Genomic DNA, 17910 nt, shown 5'->3' with positions numbered 1-17910 from the left:
TTTTTCCTGGGAGCAACCCAGACTCTCACTCATAACACTCTCTCCCTCAATCCTAGGAGTGATTATACTACCACTAAGTCTTCTGCACTTGAGATAATTGATGAAATTTGAAGCTGTGCAGAGACACTCGACAGATAAGGGATATCCGTTGGGTTAGCAGTTTAACTATTCGACGGATAACTGCTGTTAAGCTTATCCATCGAAATACAATCACTACTTGACGGATGAACAATATTCATCGAGAGAGTAGGAATAAATGAGTTTGGAGTGGAGACTATTGTGGACTCTGTGCAGATTGATGAGAATTTTGGCACAGATGTCTCAATATTTCCTGAAAGAATTGGCAAGTGAGCCAACAAATCATCCAAAAGATGATGCTCGCTTGCAATAGATTTTGGCTTCCCTAATATAGTTAAAGAAGGGGAATCAGGAATTGATGTTTTGATCATATCCACATCCAGAGCGTTTGTGGGAGAATTTGGTGTTTGAGGTGCTTCTATAACTAAAAATTTTGGCTGTGACTCCACATTTATTGGAGCCACATCAAACTGACTTTGAAAATGTGCAGTTGCTGTGTCTTCAGCACCAGTTTGCACAATGTGTGAACCCTGTGCATCCCCAAGGATTTTTGGATTCTTTTTTCTAGTATAGGTTTGGGGTGAGCTTGTGTCCCTTATCCTTTTAGCCTGTGCTTTTGGCTGAGAGCTTTGTTCAATAGTTACATCCTTTTGGGAGGATGCAACTAGCAATGAGCTTATGTCCTTATTAAGAACTGCAGTTTGTTGGGAAACTGCAGTGTGGCTAGGCTGGGAAACACTCACCTCTCTAACCTTATCCTTAGGGTTTCTTTGATGTTCACCCTGTCCCTCACCTTTCTTACCCACCTTCACACTCCCCTCTTTTGGTTTGGTGGATTTTACAACTGGCATCTTTTGAGAGATACTAGAGGGGGTTTTCTTTGACTTGGATTTAGAAATTTTTGATGGTTTGGTAGCTTGGGCAGGCAACTGTTGGGTCATTGACACAGTTGTTAGAGCTACACTAGAAGGCAAAGAAATTTGTGAGGCTGGAAGAGTAAGGACAATTGAACTTACCTCACTTACCTGATATGCCTCCATAACAGGAAAATAGAAGAGTGGCACCTCCTTGTGATGGTTTTCCCTATTCAAATCTGCAATAATCCTTCTCTCTTGAACCCAACAATCTAATTTGTTGGTTGGGTTCTCAAGCACAATATCCTCAGAGAGGTGGTTAGCAATCATCATTAAAAATCTAGCATAATAAACATTTTTACCTCTCTTATTTAACTCCCCTAACTTAAACCCCAACTCAATTATGATAAGATCACTAAAGTTGAAAAATTTATCAGTGACAAGCATGTAAAGCATGTTAAGCATAGAGATATTGACAGAATCAAAATTACTGTTTTTACCAGAAAAGACCTTGGTAACTACATCACACATATAACTCCATTCCTTTCTAAGACCCAACCTCATAATTTCACTTAATTTAGAAGTAGAGAGTGCATAGTTCATGGAATTAAGCATGTTAATTATGTCAGTGTCTGTGTGTGGTGAAGTTACAGTATTATCAGGAATCTTGAAACATGCTTTAACAATGTCACTATTAACACATAATTCATTACCTTTAATAGTGAAAGTGATAGTCTTATCAGCTGAGTTGTATGTAGCAGTTGTCCATATCTCTTCAACAACCTCACAGTAGATGGTGGGTGATTCCAGCATGGCATAGTTAAGTTTGCAATTCTTCACAAAATCCATCATCTTGTGGTTGTCACCAGACTGTTGAATCCCCTTGTTCACAAGAGCAGTAAAGTTATTCTTCTCATAAATAAAACCAGTTTGAGACATTATCTTGACGACAGGTGCCATTGTTAGAGAGTAAAAACTTGCAGAGAGAGGTAAGTGCTTCTGAGAAAGAAAGAAATTAGAGCAGATGATTTGAGAATGATAAAAGAAAAGTAATGAAAATGAATTAAGCTTTTATACTATCTCAAAAATAACTGTCAAAAATAATAAAGTAAATTAAAGTAACCAATAAGAATTGCCAAAAATAGCCGTTTAAAAATAAACTGTAAAAATTCCATCAATTATCCGTCGTGTTATGCTTACAAACTGTAAGTATACTCGATGGATAATGTTTAGAGAATCAACGGCTAAAAATAAAATAATTCGACGGATGAGGATAAATCAGTTATCCGTCGAGTCATAAAATATTCCAGAAAAATAATTGATTTTATTAACAAAATGTATACTGATGGATGATCAAACTCGATGGATAATGATCATCCATCGAGATGTAAATTTTGACTTAGCCAAAATTTCATCCAAGACTGTAAAACCAATTAAATTTATGGCTGCATTACCACTTGCAAACAATCTATAAAGATTCAAGAGTAATTTAACATACCCAACTCACTTACCAACCTTGAAAAGGTGGATTCATCCAGTGGCTCGGTTAATATATCTGCAAGCTGCTTTTCACTTGGAACAAAATGTAGTTCCACAGTACCATTCATTACATGTTCCCTTATGAAGTGGTACTTGATGTCTATGTGCTTTGTCCTTAAATGCTGTACTGGATTTTCAGTGATGGCAATTGCACTTGTGTTATCACAGAAAATGGGAATCCTTTTAACTTGCAAACCATAGTCTAGCAATTGGTTTTTCATCCACAAAATTTGTGCACAGCAACTGCCAGCAGCAATATATTCAGCTTCAGCTGTAGAAGTAGAAACTGAATTTTGCTTTTTACTGAACCAGGACACAAGCTTATTTCCTAGAAATTGACAGGTTCCTGTTGTACTTTTTCTATCAATTCAATAACTTGCATAATCTGCATCTGAATAACCAGTTTGATCAAAACCAGAATCTCTAGGGTACCAAATGCCAAGTTTTGGTGTTCCCTTGAGATATCTAAAAATTCTCTTAATAGCTACTATGTGAGATTCTCTAGGATCAGCCTGAAATCTAGCACACAAACATGTAGCAAATATTATATCTGGCCTACTAGCTGTTAAGTACAGAAGTGAGCTAACCATGCCCCTATAACTTGAAATATCCACAGACTTTTTAGTAGTGTTATATTCAAGCTTAGTTGTAGTGGCCATGGGAGTTTTTACAGATGTGCAATCCATTAGATCAAACTTCTTTGAAAGATCATAAATGTATTTAGTTTGACTAATGAATATTCTATCACTAACTTGCTTAACTTGCAAACCAAGAAAGTAAGTTAGTTATCCCATCATACTCATTTCATACTTACTTTGCATCAATTTGGCAAAATTTTTGCAAAGTTTTTCATCTGTAGAGCCAAAAATAATGTCATCTACATAAATTTGAAGAAGTATACTAGAGCCATTAACATTTCTAAAGAAAAGGGTTTTTTCTACAGTACCTCTAGTGAAGTGATTCTCTAAAAAAAACTTTGACAAAGTGTCATACCAGGCTCTAGGTGCTTGCTTTAGTCCATAAAGTACTTTCAAAAGATAGTAAAAATATTCTGGAAAATTTAGATCTTCAAAACCAGGAGGCTGACTGACATAGACTTCCTCCTCCAAATCCCCATTCAGAAAGGCATTTTTGACATCCATTTGATAGACTTTGAAATATGCATGGGCTGCATAGGCTAAGAAGATTTTGATGGCTTCAAGTCTTGCAACAGGAGCAAATGTTTCATCAAAATCTGATCCTTCTTGTTGATAATAGCCCTTACCAACCAATCTAGCTTTGTTCCTGATTACTATGCCATTTTCATCCTTCTTGTTTCTGAACACCCATTTGGTGTCTATTGGATTCATTCCTTTAGGCTTGGGCACCAGCTTCCATACCTTATTCCTCTCAAATTGGTTTAGCTCTTCCTGCATAGCTAAAATCCAATCAGGATCTAACAAAGCTTCTTCTGCCTTCTTTGGTTCTTCCTTAGAAAGAAAGCTGTTGTATAGTCATTCTTCTTGAGTTGCTCTCCTTGTTTGAACTCTAGACGATACATCACCAATGATGAGCTCAAAGGGATGATCCTTTGTCCATTTCCTTTGTTGAGGTAGATTAGCTCTAGATGAAGAGGCCTCATTGTTGTCTTGATGTGTGATTGAGTTTAGATTATTAGAAACTCCCCCTGAGTCAATGGATCTTTGATTTAAGAAAGGGGAACTTTCTGTAAGTGATCTATTCTGACCTCCAGGTTCTTCTGATGAACCGACGGATGGGGAATTTTGAGTACCGATCGATGAAGCTGGTTGTCTCCCAACGGATAAAGCAGATTGTCTCCCGACGGATGAAGCATTATGCAACTCGACAGATGTTGAATTTTGTGCTTCATTGGTAGTGGATTTTTCTGCATTATCCTTTGATACTGTTTCTTGATCACTTTCATCATCACTGTCATCACTAACCATCTCCATATTGTAAAATTTGAGGCTCTCATGGTAATCTCCATCTTGCAATCCTTCAATATTTTTATCATCAAACACAACATGTATTGATTCCACAACAATGTTGGTTCTTAGATTGTAGACTCGATATGCTTTACCAACAGCATATCCAACAAAAATTCCTTCATCTTCTTTAGCATCAAACTTCCCATTCTGATCAGTTTGATTTCTCAAGATATAACATTTGCAGCCAAAGACATGAAGAAAATTTAGAGGTGGCTTCTTGTTCTTGAACAATTAATAGGGAGTCATGCATTTTTCCTGATTAACCAGAGAAATATTCTGAGTGTAGCATGCAGTATTTACAGCTTCAGCCCAAAAATATGTTGGTAACTTAAACTCTTCAAGCATTGTCCTTGCAGCTTTAATAAGTGATTTGTTCTTCCTTTCTACTACTCCATTTTGTTGTGGAGGTCTTGCTGCTGAAAACTCATGCAAAATCCCAATTTCTTCACAAAATGCTCTCATGACAGAATTCTTGAACTCAGTTCCGTTGTCACTCCTGATTCTTCTAACTTTGAAATCAGGATGATTATTGACTTGCCTTATGTGATTGATGATGATTTCAGTAGCCTCATCTTTAGACTTTAGGAAATATTGCCAAGAGAACTTTGAGAAATCATCTACAATTACTAGGCAAAATCTTTTCCTTGAGATGGACAACACATTGACTGGTCCAAACAAATCCATGTGTAGCAGTTGCAAAGGTTCTTCAATTATTGAATTAAGCTTCTTTCTGAATGATGCTTTGATCTGCTTTCCTTTTTGGCAGGCATCACACAATCCATCCTTATAAAACTCCACTTGAGGAATACCTGTAACCAGTTATTTCTTTACAAGTTCATTCAAGGTCTTAAAGTTTAAATGGGATAGCTTTTTATACCATAACCAACTTTCATCCTGACTTGCTTTGTTGAGAAGACAAGTAAGAGATTCTGCATTTGATGAGTTGAAGTCAATTAGGTACACGTTTCATTTTATCACTCCAGTGAGAACCACTTTGTTGCTCCTTTTGTTTGTCACAACATAGGCTTCAGAGTTGAAGTTTATTGAATTGCCTATCACATAGTTGGCTGATACTCAACAAATTGTGCTTGAGACCATCCACTAAGGCAACCTCCTCAACGATGATATTTTCTTTTGAAATCAAGCCATATCCCACAGTATAACCCTTGCTGTCATCTCCAAAAGTAATACTTGGGCCAACTCTCTCCTTGAACTCTGTGAACAGGGTAGAATCACCAGTCATGTGTCTTGAACAGCCACTATCCAGGTACCATAGATTCTTTATGTTTCCCTGCACACATCAAAATCAAATCAAGTTGATTTTGGTACCCAAGTTTCCTTGGGTCCTGCCTTGTTAGCTTCCTTTTTCTGTTTCTTAGGTTTGATCTCATTTGACTTGGGGATATCAGATTCATCCTTAGTCATTTGAGTTGGACCTTTGAAACCATTCATTACAGCAGAATTATCATCCATATTTTGATTAATCGGAAATGGCATGCTACTAGTAAATATGTTATTCCAGTAAGGCATGCTAAATGGCATTTATGGCATACTAGAAGCAGCATAATAAGGATTAGGTGTAAATGGCATATTAGAAAACTGTGCATTCATATTATGTGTAGACATAGCATTCATAGGCATAGAAGGCATGGCATTTATATTGGGAAAATGAGGTGGCACAGATATGGAAGTAGGCATGGCAGTTTTGCAATTAATAGACAAATGATTTACACTACCACACCTGACACAGATTTTTCTAGGAGCATATTTATCAGGTGTGTAGTTGTTATGCTTGTTAATTCCTACTTTCCCATTTCTATTATTTTTCTTTTTAGCCTCTGTTTTAACCTCAATCTTTTCCAGTCTGTCACTCAATTGCTTGACAGTCATATGACCAACATTAGCCTTTTTCTCCTTCTTCACTTGACTGGATTCTCCTGGAATAAAATTCTTGGAAACTGATCCATATTTCTCATTTAACTTGGCAAGTTTGGCTTTACTCATAGGTTTGCTCACAGTCGACGGATGAGGATTTATATCACTCGACGGATAACCCTTTTTGTTATCCAACAGATGACCCTCATCATCCATCGATTCTACATCTGTTAGCAATCCTTCAACTAAATTGGATTCCAGCTTCTCCTTATTCTTCTTCCAGGCTGCATCACAAAAGGACTCAATACCTTGAACTTTGGTGATTTGAGCATGAACATCTCTAGATGTTTTCCATGCCTTAATCACCTTATGTTCTCGTTCAAGCTGCTTCTTCAAGATCTCTTCTTTCTTCAAGGACTCAGTTAAATCATCCTTAGCAATTTTACACTCAATTCTCAATTTTTCAAATTCAATGAACTGAGACTCTAGCACATTATTCCTCTCACTTAAAAACAAATTGTTTTCTTTGATGTTAGCATTTTCCCTAGTAAGAGACTTAAGTGTAACACGTAAATGATATAATTATGTAGACATGTCATTTATTGCATCATTACACTCAGCTTTAGATAAATGTGCAAGGTTAGTGGTGATTACCTGATTACTTGAAGAACTTGTCTTTGTTTCATCAGACTTGGCCATTAGGGCTAGATTGACATAGCTGACATCCTCATCCTCATCCAGACCATCTGCTGCCCAGTCATTTTCTTGTGTAATGAAATCCCTTTCCTTTTGTTTGAGCAACTCAAAGTATTTATGTTTATAATCCACATGCTCAAACTTCTTTTTGCTGGAATCTGACTTTCTACATTCACTGGAAAAGTGCCCTGCTAAGCCACATTTGAAACATTTGAATTTGATTTATCCACAATGTTTCTATTTGGCTTAGCTGCTCCAAAGTTCTTCTGGAACTTGAGCTTGGCAAATCTTCTGGAAAGAAATGCTAAATGTTCATCAATATCTTCCATGTCATCTTGTCTCAAAGAATCTTCATTTTCTGCTACCAGCCCCTTTCCCTTGTTTTCACAGACCTTTGAAGTTGATTCAACAGCTTCCATCTTCATCTCCTTCTCTTTCTCTAACTCAGCAACTAGTTCAATGGATCTCCCTTTCTTCTTTCCTCTCTCCATCCTCGCATCTTGCTCTATTTCATGCTCATAAGTTTTCATGATGCCATACAATCTCTCCAAAGTAAACTCCTTGTAATCTTGAGAGTTTCTCAACGAGACTGTCATAGGTTTCCTTTTCTTTGGAAGAGATCTAAGGAACTTAAGATTAGAGTCTTTTGTCTGATAGACCCTTCCATGCAACTTCAGAGCATTTAGTAGTTTTTGAAATCTACTAAAAATTTCAGTGAGAGACTCACTATCTTTACTATGAAAGTGCTCATATTGCTGAATTAGCAGCTGCATCTTATTTTCCCTGACTTGTTCAGTGCCATCACAGATAATCTGTATTGTATCCCAAACTTCCTTGGTAGTTTTGCAATTGATGATGTTGTCAAACATGTCACCATCAACTCCATTGAAGAGGATATTTATGGCCTTCTTATCTTTCCTGACTTGTTCAATATCAGGATCAGACCATTCATGCCTTGGCTTGGGGACAGATGGCTCGTTTCCAGTTGCAGCTCTCATTGGTACATGAGGGCCTCTCTCTATGCAATCTACATAGGCCTCATCTTGAGAAAGTAAATGAAGATGCATCTTTACCTTCCAGTGATGGTAATTGTCTTTGTCTAGAAAAGGAATCTTGACTCCAACATCCTTCTTGTCCATCTTGCTGTTTGTTGTGATCTTTAAACTCTTTGTTCTTCAAGATCTTGCTTTGATACCAATTGTTAGTCCCTAACAATGCAACAAGAATTACAGAAGGTTGGTTGAATGGAATTCTTGAACCTTTTTCAAAAACAAAATATGTTCTATCTTAATAATATATAAGTGTTTGATTTGCAAAATGCGGAATAAGAAGTTAGTAAAATCAAAACACAAGTAATTAAAAACACAAGTCTTTAAAAACTTTCTGGTGGATTTGAATGTATCCACCATATATTTATATATTATATCAAGAGAACTCTGTGTAGCAAGATTAGCTCACAGCTGCTTACAAATATGAACAACTAAATTTACAGAGAAATGCTAAGGATGCAGCTTACAATTGTTTCTCTGAGATAATGTTCTTAGTCTTGTTGTTGTTGTTTTATTTGCTACTTCTTGGTTTATCACCAAGATTACAAAGTAATAAGACAAGATAATAAAACAAAACTTATCAAGTCTAATACTATGCTGCTTCATTACTCAATTCAAGCATCTTTGAATATCTTCATAATAGCATGGAAATGGAAATGCTTCTTTGTTCTCTAAAACCCAGTTGAATAGGCTTCCACATTCCTTTTGCATACACTCAACGCATGTGACTGTGTTGTTACTGTCAACAGATATTTGAATTGATTATCCGTTGGGTACATGATCATCCGTCGGGTTGCCTTATTGATCATCCGTCGAGTGGCATTGTTGTTTATCCGTCGGGTAGCTATCTGGCACTTGACTTCATTTCATTTATGCAGAATTACAAGACATCATCTATGTATAATTAATCAACCTATTCTGCATATCTAATTAAAGTCAACATGACTTGAGTGCTACTACAGAATCTAAACAAGGTGTATGCAGAAATGTGCTACAGACTCATTATTACACAAGCTACTCACTCGATGGATAATAAATCATCATTCGTCGGGACTATATTGAGTCATCCGTCGGGACTATATTCCTTATCCGTCGAGTGCTACATATTTCACTAAGTAAAATCTACTAAGGTGTTTTGTTAATGAAATCATCAAGTTCACAACATATCCACAACAGTAACTGCTCTACACACAGACACTGACATTGTTAATATACTTAATTCCATGGGATATGCACTCACTACTTTTAAATTAAGTGAAATTAGGAGGTTGGGTCTTATGAAAGAATGGAGTTATCTGTGTGATGTAGTAACTAAGGTGTTTAATGGTAAATTTAGCAACTTTGACTCTATAAACATTTCTATGCTTAACATGCTTTACATGCTAGTTACTGATAAGTACTTTAATTTCAGTGACTTGGTTTTGTTTGAGTTAGGCTTTAAGGTAGGAGAGATCAATAAGAGAGGTAAAAGTGTCTATTATGCTAGATTCTTTATGATGCTTTCTAACCATCTTATTGAAGATATTATGATTGAGAACCCAACCAACAAGTTAAATTGTTGGGTTCAAGAAAGAAGGATCATTGCAGATTTAAACAGAGCAAACCATCACAAGGAGGTTCCCTTATACTACTTTCCAGCAATGAGGGATCACAGGTAAGTGAGGTAATTTCTTCTGTCTCCACTCTTCCAACCTCACAAATTTCTTTGCTTTCTAGTGTAGCTATGGTAACTGTATCAATGACTCAACAGTTGCCTACCTAAGCTACCAAAACAATAAAAGTTCCTGAATCCAAAGCTAAGAAAGCCCCCTCTGATTTCTTTCAAAAGAAATTAGTTGTAAAATCCACCAAACCTAAAGAGGGGAGTGTGAAGGTGGCCAAGAAAGGTGAGGGACATGGTGAAAATAAAAGAAGCCCTAAGGATAAGGTTGGAGAGGTGAGTGTTTCCCAGCCTAACCACACTGTAGCTTCTCAACAAACTGCAGTGCTAAATAAGGATATTAGCTCATTACTGGTTTCATCCTCGCAAAAGGATGTTACTATTGAAACAAGCTCCCAACCAGGAGCACAAGCCAAGAGGGTAAGGGACACAAGCTCACCCCAAAATTATACCAGAAAGAAGAAACAAAAAACCCTTGGGGATGCACAGGGATCAAACACTATGCAAACTGGTGCTAAAGACCCAATCACCGCACCATCTCAAAGTCAAGTTGATGTGGCTCCAATAAATGTGGAGTCACAGCCAAAATCTCTCATAATTGAAGCACCTGATACACCAAATTCTCCCACTCACTCATTGGATGTTGACATGATAAACACATCACTTCCAAATTCTCCATCTTTAACTCTCTTGGAGAAGCCAAAAATCTATGCAAGTGAGCATCATCTTCTAGGTGATTTGTTGGCTCACTTGCCATTTCTTTCTGGGACTGTTGAGACATCTGTGCCAAAATTTTCATCAATCTGCATAGAGTCTACAATAGTCCCCACTCCAAACTCAATTATTTCTTCTATCCCGGTGGATATTTATCATCCGTCGAGTAGTGATTGTATCCCGATGGATAAGCTTAACAGCAGTCATTCGTCAGATAGTCAAACTGCTAACCCGATGGATATTCCTCATCCGTCGGATGTCTCTGCATAGCTTCAAATTTCATCAATTCTTACAAGTGCAGAGGACTTAGTAGTAGTGCAATCACTCTTAGGACTGAGGGAAGGGAGTGATTTGCGTGAGAGTTTGGGTTACTCCAAGGAAAAAGGAGAGGAAAAGAGTGATCTAAAGCAGTCCATTTCTTCAGGACTGGGAAAAGTGAGTGAAAGGAGTCCCACCTTAGATGGTGAAGGTGAGGGTGTGAGGGTTGGAAGCCAAGGTGAGACCTTGATGCAAGAAAAGAGAGATAATGAGAGAAATGCAGGTACAGGAGAAATAAGAGTGGATGTCTCTGCAAGTGAGTTAATGAATGTCCAGGATGCAGAAAGGGATGGACTATCTCAGCAAAGTCAAGTTGTTATAGATTCTACCTCCTTGGATGCTGAGACATATACTCACCCTGTTCCAGCATATCAACTTCTAGCTGGACAGGGCAATGACAAAGCAGAAAGAATGCTAAATTTGGTGCACACCACACAATCTATACAAAGAGCAAAGGATGCAATCACAGCTCTTCCCTCTACAGCTGGTGATATTTACTATGAGACTGGTGGTTCATAAGATTTCTTTGGTGGTGAGGATGAAGAAAGTGAAGAAGATCCATTGGACATAGGGGAGAAGTAGGCCCTAGTTCCAGATCAGGCATGTTATCATGGGCTTTCTCCAAGAAATGTGATAAATATCATTTCAAGACCACACTCATCCAACTTATCAGTCAAACACAATCTGCTCTTCAATCATCCAAAAAATCTAGTACCAAGAAGCTTCTGCAAGCACATCTTGCTTCTCTCAACTACAACAAATCCAAGGCTTCCAACACAATCAGGATATCACTTCTATCAAAACAGAGATCACTCAAGTGAAGAAAGATATAGCTAATAGATTAGATGCAAAACTTCCAGAAGCTACAATGCTTTATATTAAAAGGCAATTAAGGAAGAACACTGATCTTGCCACCAAGGTGGATTCCTTGGACAAAATAATGACAACAATGGAAGCCTCTCTAACAGCTATACATCTACATCAGGCACAGCAAATAGACTTGCTTCAAAGGCTAGTGGCAGCACAAATCCCTTCTTTTACTCAACTTGCTGATAACAAAAGGGGGGAGAAAGAAACCTCTTCTAAGGTGGAGAAAGCAAGCTCAATTTTCTTATTCGGTCAAGGGGAATCAAGAAGTGAGGGGGAGCAAAAAGTGCTAAACATACAAGTCAGCAGAGTGATTGTGCCAACAATTGCTTTCACAAAGCCACCAGTGTTGGATAACATTGATCTTATCCAAAGAGCAGCTGAAAAGCTTGAGTTAAAATCAAATCCCAAGATTCTTGATGTTACAGCTCTGGAGAAGGAAATAAAAGAAAAATGGAGAAAAATAGATACAGATATTCAACAAAAGTTTGGGCCAATTCAGAAGCCAGACAAAGTCTTTAATCATCATTCTAAAGTCATGAAAATTTATGTGAATGACATAAGTATGAACTATCTGGGAAGAGGTCAAACTTCCTGCGTCAAATCTCCAAAGAAAGATCTCATCATGAAGGCCAAAAGGAACTACTCTAAGTTTTCAGACAAGAATCCTATGGATACAGTGTTTGAAACACCTAGGCCAGATGAGAAGAAGCTGCTGGCTAGGTCTATTGCATTCTAAAAGGATCCAACTAATTCAACATTGAAAAGAAGAATTGCCAAAATTTACAAAAATGGTAAGGAGATTTGTGTGGATATTCCTCATCCGTCGAATAGTCAAACTGCTAACCCGATGGATATTCCTCATCCGTCGGGTGGCTCTGCACAGCTTCAAATTTCATCAATTCTACAAGTGTAGAGGATTTAGTAGTAGTGCAATCACTCTTAGGACTGAGGGAAGAGAGTGAATTAAGTGAGAGTCTGGGTTGCTCCCAGGAAAAAGGAGAGAAAAAGAGTGATAAAATGCAGTCCATTTTTTCAGGATTGGCAAAAGTGAGTGAGAGGAGTCCCACCTTAGATAGTGAAGGTGAGGGTGTGAGGGTGGGAAGCCAATGTGAGACCTTGATGCAAGAAAAGAGAGATAATGAGAGAAATGCAGGTACAGGATAAATAAGGGTGGATGTCATTGCAAGTGATTTAATGATTGCCCAGGATGCAGACAGGGAGGGACTATCTCAGCAAAGTCAAGCTATTATAGATTCTACTTCCTTGGATGCTGAGACATTAACTCACCCTGTTCCAGCATATCAACTTCTAGCTGGACAGGGCAATGACAATGCAGAAAGAATGCTAAATTTGGTGCACACCACACAATCTACGCAAAGAGCAAAGGATGCAATCACAGCTCTGCCCTCTACAACTGGTGATATTGACTATGAGAATGGTGGTTCAGAAGATTTCTTTGATGGTGAGGATGAAGAAAGTGAAGAAGAGCCATTGGACATAGGGGGAGAAGTAGGCCCTAGTTCCAGATCAGGCATGCCATCATGGGCCTTCTCAAAGAAATATGATGAACATCATTTCAAGACCACACTCATCCAACTTATCAGTCAAACACAGTCTGCTCTTCAATCATCCAAAAATGTTAGCACCAAGAAGCTTTTGCAAGCACATCTTGCTTCTCTCCAACTACAACAAATCCAAGGCTTCCAACACAATCAGGATATCACTTCTATCAACACAGAGATCACTCAAGTGAAGAAGGATATAGCTGATAGATTAGATGCAAAACTTCCAAAAGCTACAATGCTTGATATCAAAAGTCAATTAAGGAAGAACATTGGTCTTGCCACCAAGGTGGATTCCTTGGACAAAAGAATGACAGCAATGGAAGCCTCTCTAACATCTATACATCTACATCAGGCACAGAAAATAGACTTGCTTCAAAGGCTTGTGGAAGCACAAACCCCTTTTTCTACTCAACTTGCTGATAACAAAAAGGGGGAGAAAGAAACCTCTTCTAAGGGGGAGAAAGCAAGCTCGTTTGTCTTATTCACTCAAAGGGAATCAAGAAGTGAGTGGGAGAAAAAAGTACTAAACATACAAGTCAGCAAAGTGATTGTGCCAACAATTGCTTTAACAAAGCCACCAGTGTTGGATAGCATTGATCTAATCCAAAGAGTAGCTGAAAAGTTTGAGTTGAAATCAAATCCCAAGATGCTAGATATTACAGCTTTAGAAAAGAAAATAAAGGATAAATGGAGAAAGATAGATGCAGATATCCAACAAAAGTTTGGGCCAATTCAGAAACCAGATAAAGTCTTCAATCATCACTCTAAAGTCATGAAAATTTATGTGAATGACATAAGTATGAACTATCTGGAAAGAGGTCAAACTTCCTGCATCAAATATCCAAAGAAAGATCTCATTATGAAGGCCAAAAGGAACTACTCAAATTTTCAGACAAGAATCCTATGGATACAGTGTTTGAGATATCAAAGCCAGATGAAAAGAAGCTGTTGTCAAGATCTATAGCATTTTACAAAGATCCAGCTGATTCAGCATTGAAAAGAAGAATTTCCAAACTTACAGAAATGGTAAGGAGATTTGTGTGGTGGTTGGACACCCACTATTTGCGAAAGCTAAGAAGGAAGAGAAAGAAAGAATCAGGCTAGAAAAGAAGCAAGTTGCTTTAGATGCTAAGAAGCAAAAGCAAAAGAAAGAACAAGCTGCTATCTTGGCCAAGCTTCAAGCTGTAAAAACCATAACAGAACTTCCTGTACAACCAACTGTAATTACTGAACCTAAGGATCTGAAAATGTAAGAAGAATCACAGCAGAAAAGAAGATTTAGATACACACTCCATTCCAAGAGGAAAGTGAACTTTAATGATGAGGAATCGGAAGACCAATTTCCCACAAAGCCTACAACTACAACTCAGACATCAAAACCCTTAGTGGTATTTGAAGAATTCAATGTAGTTGATCCAACAAGAAATATTCATGATGAACCAATTGTTCCTAAGGATGAGCCAGTAGACTGGGATAGTTTACTAATTCCCGAGCTAAATTTACCCATCTTCAAGACAAAGAAGACAAAGACTAGAGCTAGCAAGAAAGTAAAGCATGTATCTCTCAGATCCAAAGCTCTAACCAAATCCCAACCCACAGTCAACAAGAGAGATCTCATGTACATTTGTGATATCAAGGAATTTTCAGACTTGAATCTCTACTTGGATGAACTGGAAGAAGTAAGAGGAATATATGCTTACAGACATCTTCCTGAAAGACTGGTATTTAGATATAAGGGAGGGAAATAGATGACATGGCCTCTTCACGGGATTCTCTAAGAAAGCCAATCTATTCTGATTAAAGTCTACGAATTCTTCAAAAAGAACTTTGGATACAATGTGACTGCAAGAAGAATAGTTCTAAAGAGGATTGAGGAACTAAGGAGTATTAGAGTCAAAGATGCACTTCCAAAAACTCTATTTATTCCCTCTATAGGAAATAGAGTGCATCTAAGGCCCTATTGGCTGATGAAATTCATAGATGACAAAGGTGTTAGAAGATTCTTCTGATTGGAGGACCAATTGAGTATCTCTAGCAATGAGACTCTTTTGGAAATGCAGGAAATGCTAAATCTCTCAGAAGATGATGAACTTGAATTCCATAGACAACTTCAGAATCAAATTGAAGAAAACAATAGAAGGCTTGGGAAGAAATCCAGACAATCAAGGAATATATCTATCTGCTCATACTAGAGGAGCATCTTGATAACAATTGTGAGCAATTTCTTTATGTACTTTGCATTGTTCAACTTTCAGCAATTTGTAGCAATTTCTCTTAATTTATGGCTATAATTCCAGTAGACATAAATTGGGGGAGATTGTTAGGAATATGTTGTGTACTTGATGATAAGCTAAAAAACACCTTAGTAGATTTAACTTAATGAATTTTGTAGCACCCGACGGATGATCAATTATAGTCCCGACGGATGATTCAATATAGTCCTGACGGATGACTAATTGATATCCACTGGGTGAGTAGCTTATGTAACAATAAGTACTGTAGCACATTTCTGCAAATAACTTTGTATAGATTATGTAGAAGCTTTTGAATTATGTAGACTGCTAGTAGATGTGCAGAATAGGTTGATTAAATGTAAATATAAGATGTCTTGTAATTTTGCACAAATAAAATGAAGTCAAGTGATAAATGGCTACCCGACGGATGATCAACAAAGCTACCCGACAGATGATCAACAAGGCTACCTGGCGGATAACAAGCATGTACCCGACGGATGATCAATTCAAATATCTGTTGACAGTGAAAATACAGTCACATGCGTTGAGTGTTTGCAAAAGGAATGTGGCAGCCTGTTTAGTAGGGTTTTGAGAACAAAGAAGCATTACCATTTCCATGTTATTATGAAGATATTCAAAGATGCTGGAATAGAGTAGTGAAGCAGCATGGAGTTAGACTGGATAGGTTTTGTTTTATTATCTTGTCTTATTATCATGTAAACTTGGTGATATATAAACCAAGTGTAGCTAGTAGAACAAAAAAACTACGCAAACACATTTTTAGCAGAGAAACATTTGTAAGCTATATTCTGTAGTATTTCTCTATAGTTTGTTTGTTCACTTGTAAAGCAGCTGTGAGCTATTCAAGCTTCACAGGGTTTTCTTGATATATATATATATATCTGGTGGATACATTCAAATCCATCAAAAAGGTTTAAAAACCTGAGTTTTTATTACTTTATGTTTGATTAACTTAACTCTGTATTCCACACTTTGCAAATCAAACAATTAGATATAAATTGAGTTAGAACCATTTTTCATAAATCTCAAAAAGAAGCCAGAATTACATTCAACCCCCCTTCTGTAATTCTTGTTGTATTGTTAGGGAGTAACAGCTAATAAGCATCCGTCGAGATGTAAATTTTGACTTAGCCAAAATTTCATATAAAACAGAAAAATCAATTAAATTTCTGGCTGCATCATAACTTGTAAAATTATCAGAAAGGATTCAAGAATAATTAAGCATACCTAACTCACTTACCAACCTAGAAAAGGTGGATTCATCAAATGGCTTGGTAAATATATCTGCAAGCTACTTTTCACTTGGAACAAAATGAAGTTCTACAGTACCATTCATCACATGTTCCCTGATAAAGTGGTACTTGATGTCTATGTGCTTTATTCTTGAATGTTGTACTGGATTTTCAGTGATGGCAATTGCATTAGTGTTATCACAAAAAATAGGAATTCTGTCCACATGTAGACCATAGTCCAACAGTTGGTTTTTCATCCATAAAATATGTGCATGACAACTACCAGCAGCAATATATTCAGCTTCAGCTGTAGAAGTAGAAACTGAATTTTGCTTTTTACTGAACCAGGATACAAGCTTGTTTCCTAGAAATTGGCAGGTTCTTGTTGTACATTTCTATCTATTTTACAACCTGCATAGTCTGCATCTGAATAACCAGTTAGATCAAAACCAGAATCTCTAGGGTACCAAATGCCAAGTTTTGGTGTTCCCTTGAGGTATCTGAAAATTCTCTTAATAACTACTAAGTGAGATTCTCTAGGATCAGCCTGAAATCTAGCACAAAGACAAGTAGAAAACATTATATCTGGCCTACTAGCTATTAAGTACAGAAGTGAGCCAACCATGCCTCTATAGCTTGAAATATCCACAGACTTCTCAGTAGTATTTAATTCAAGTTTAGTTTGTAGTGGTCATGGGAGTTTTTGCAAATGTGCAGTCCATTATATCAAACTTCTTTAAAAGATCATAAATATATTTGGTTTGACTAATGAATATTCCATCACCAACTTGCTCAACTTATAAGCCAAGAAAGTAAGTTAGTTCTCCCATCATGCTCATTTCATACTTACTTTGCAGCAATTTGGAAAACTTTTTGCAATGTTTTCATTTGTAGATCCAAATATAATATCATCTACATAAATTTGAACACATATACTAGAGCCATTAACATTTCTAAAGAATAAAGTTTTATCTACAGTACCTCTTGTGAAGTGATTTTCCAAAAGGAACTTTGATAAAGTGTCATACCAGGCTCTAGGTGCTTGCTTCATTCCATAAAGTGCTTTCAAGAGATAATAGACATGATCTGGAAAATTTGGATCTTCAAAACCAGAAGGTTGACTGACATAGACTTCCTCCTCCAAATCTCCATTCAGAAAGGCACTTCTGACATCCATTTTCATCCATCTTATTTCTGAATACCCACTTGGTGTCAAT

The sequence above is a fragment of the Apium graveolens genome, chromosome 4, assembly GCF_009905375.1.
Source record: "Apium graveolens cultivar Ventura chromosome 4, ASM990537v1, whole genome shotgun sequence".
NCBI classification, from domain to species: domain Eukaryota; kingdom Viridiplantae; phylum Streptophyta; class Magnoliopsida; order Apiales; family Apiaceae; genus Apium; species Apium graveolens.
The sequence above is the reverse complement of the archived record's forward strand: the minus strand, read 5'-3'. Positions refer to the sequence as shown.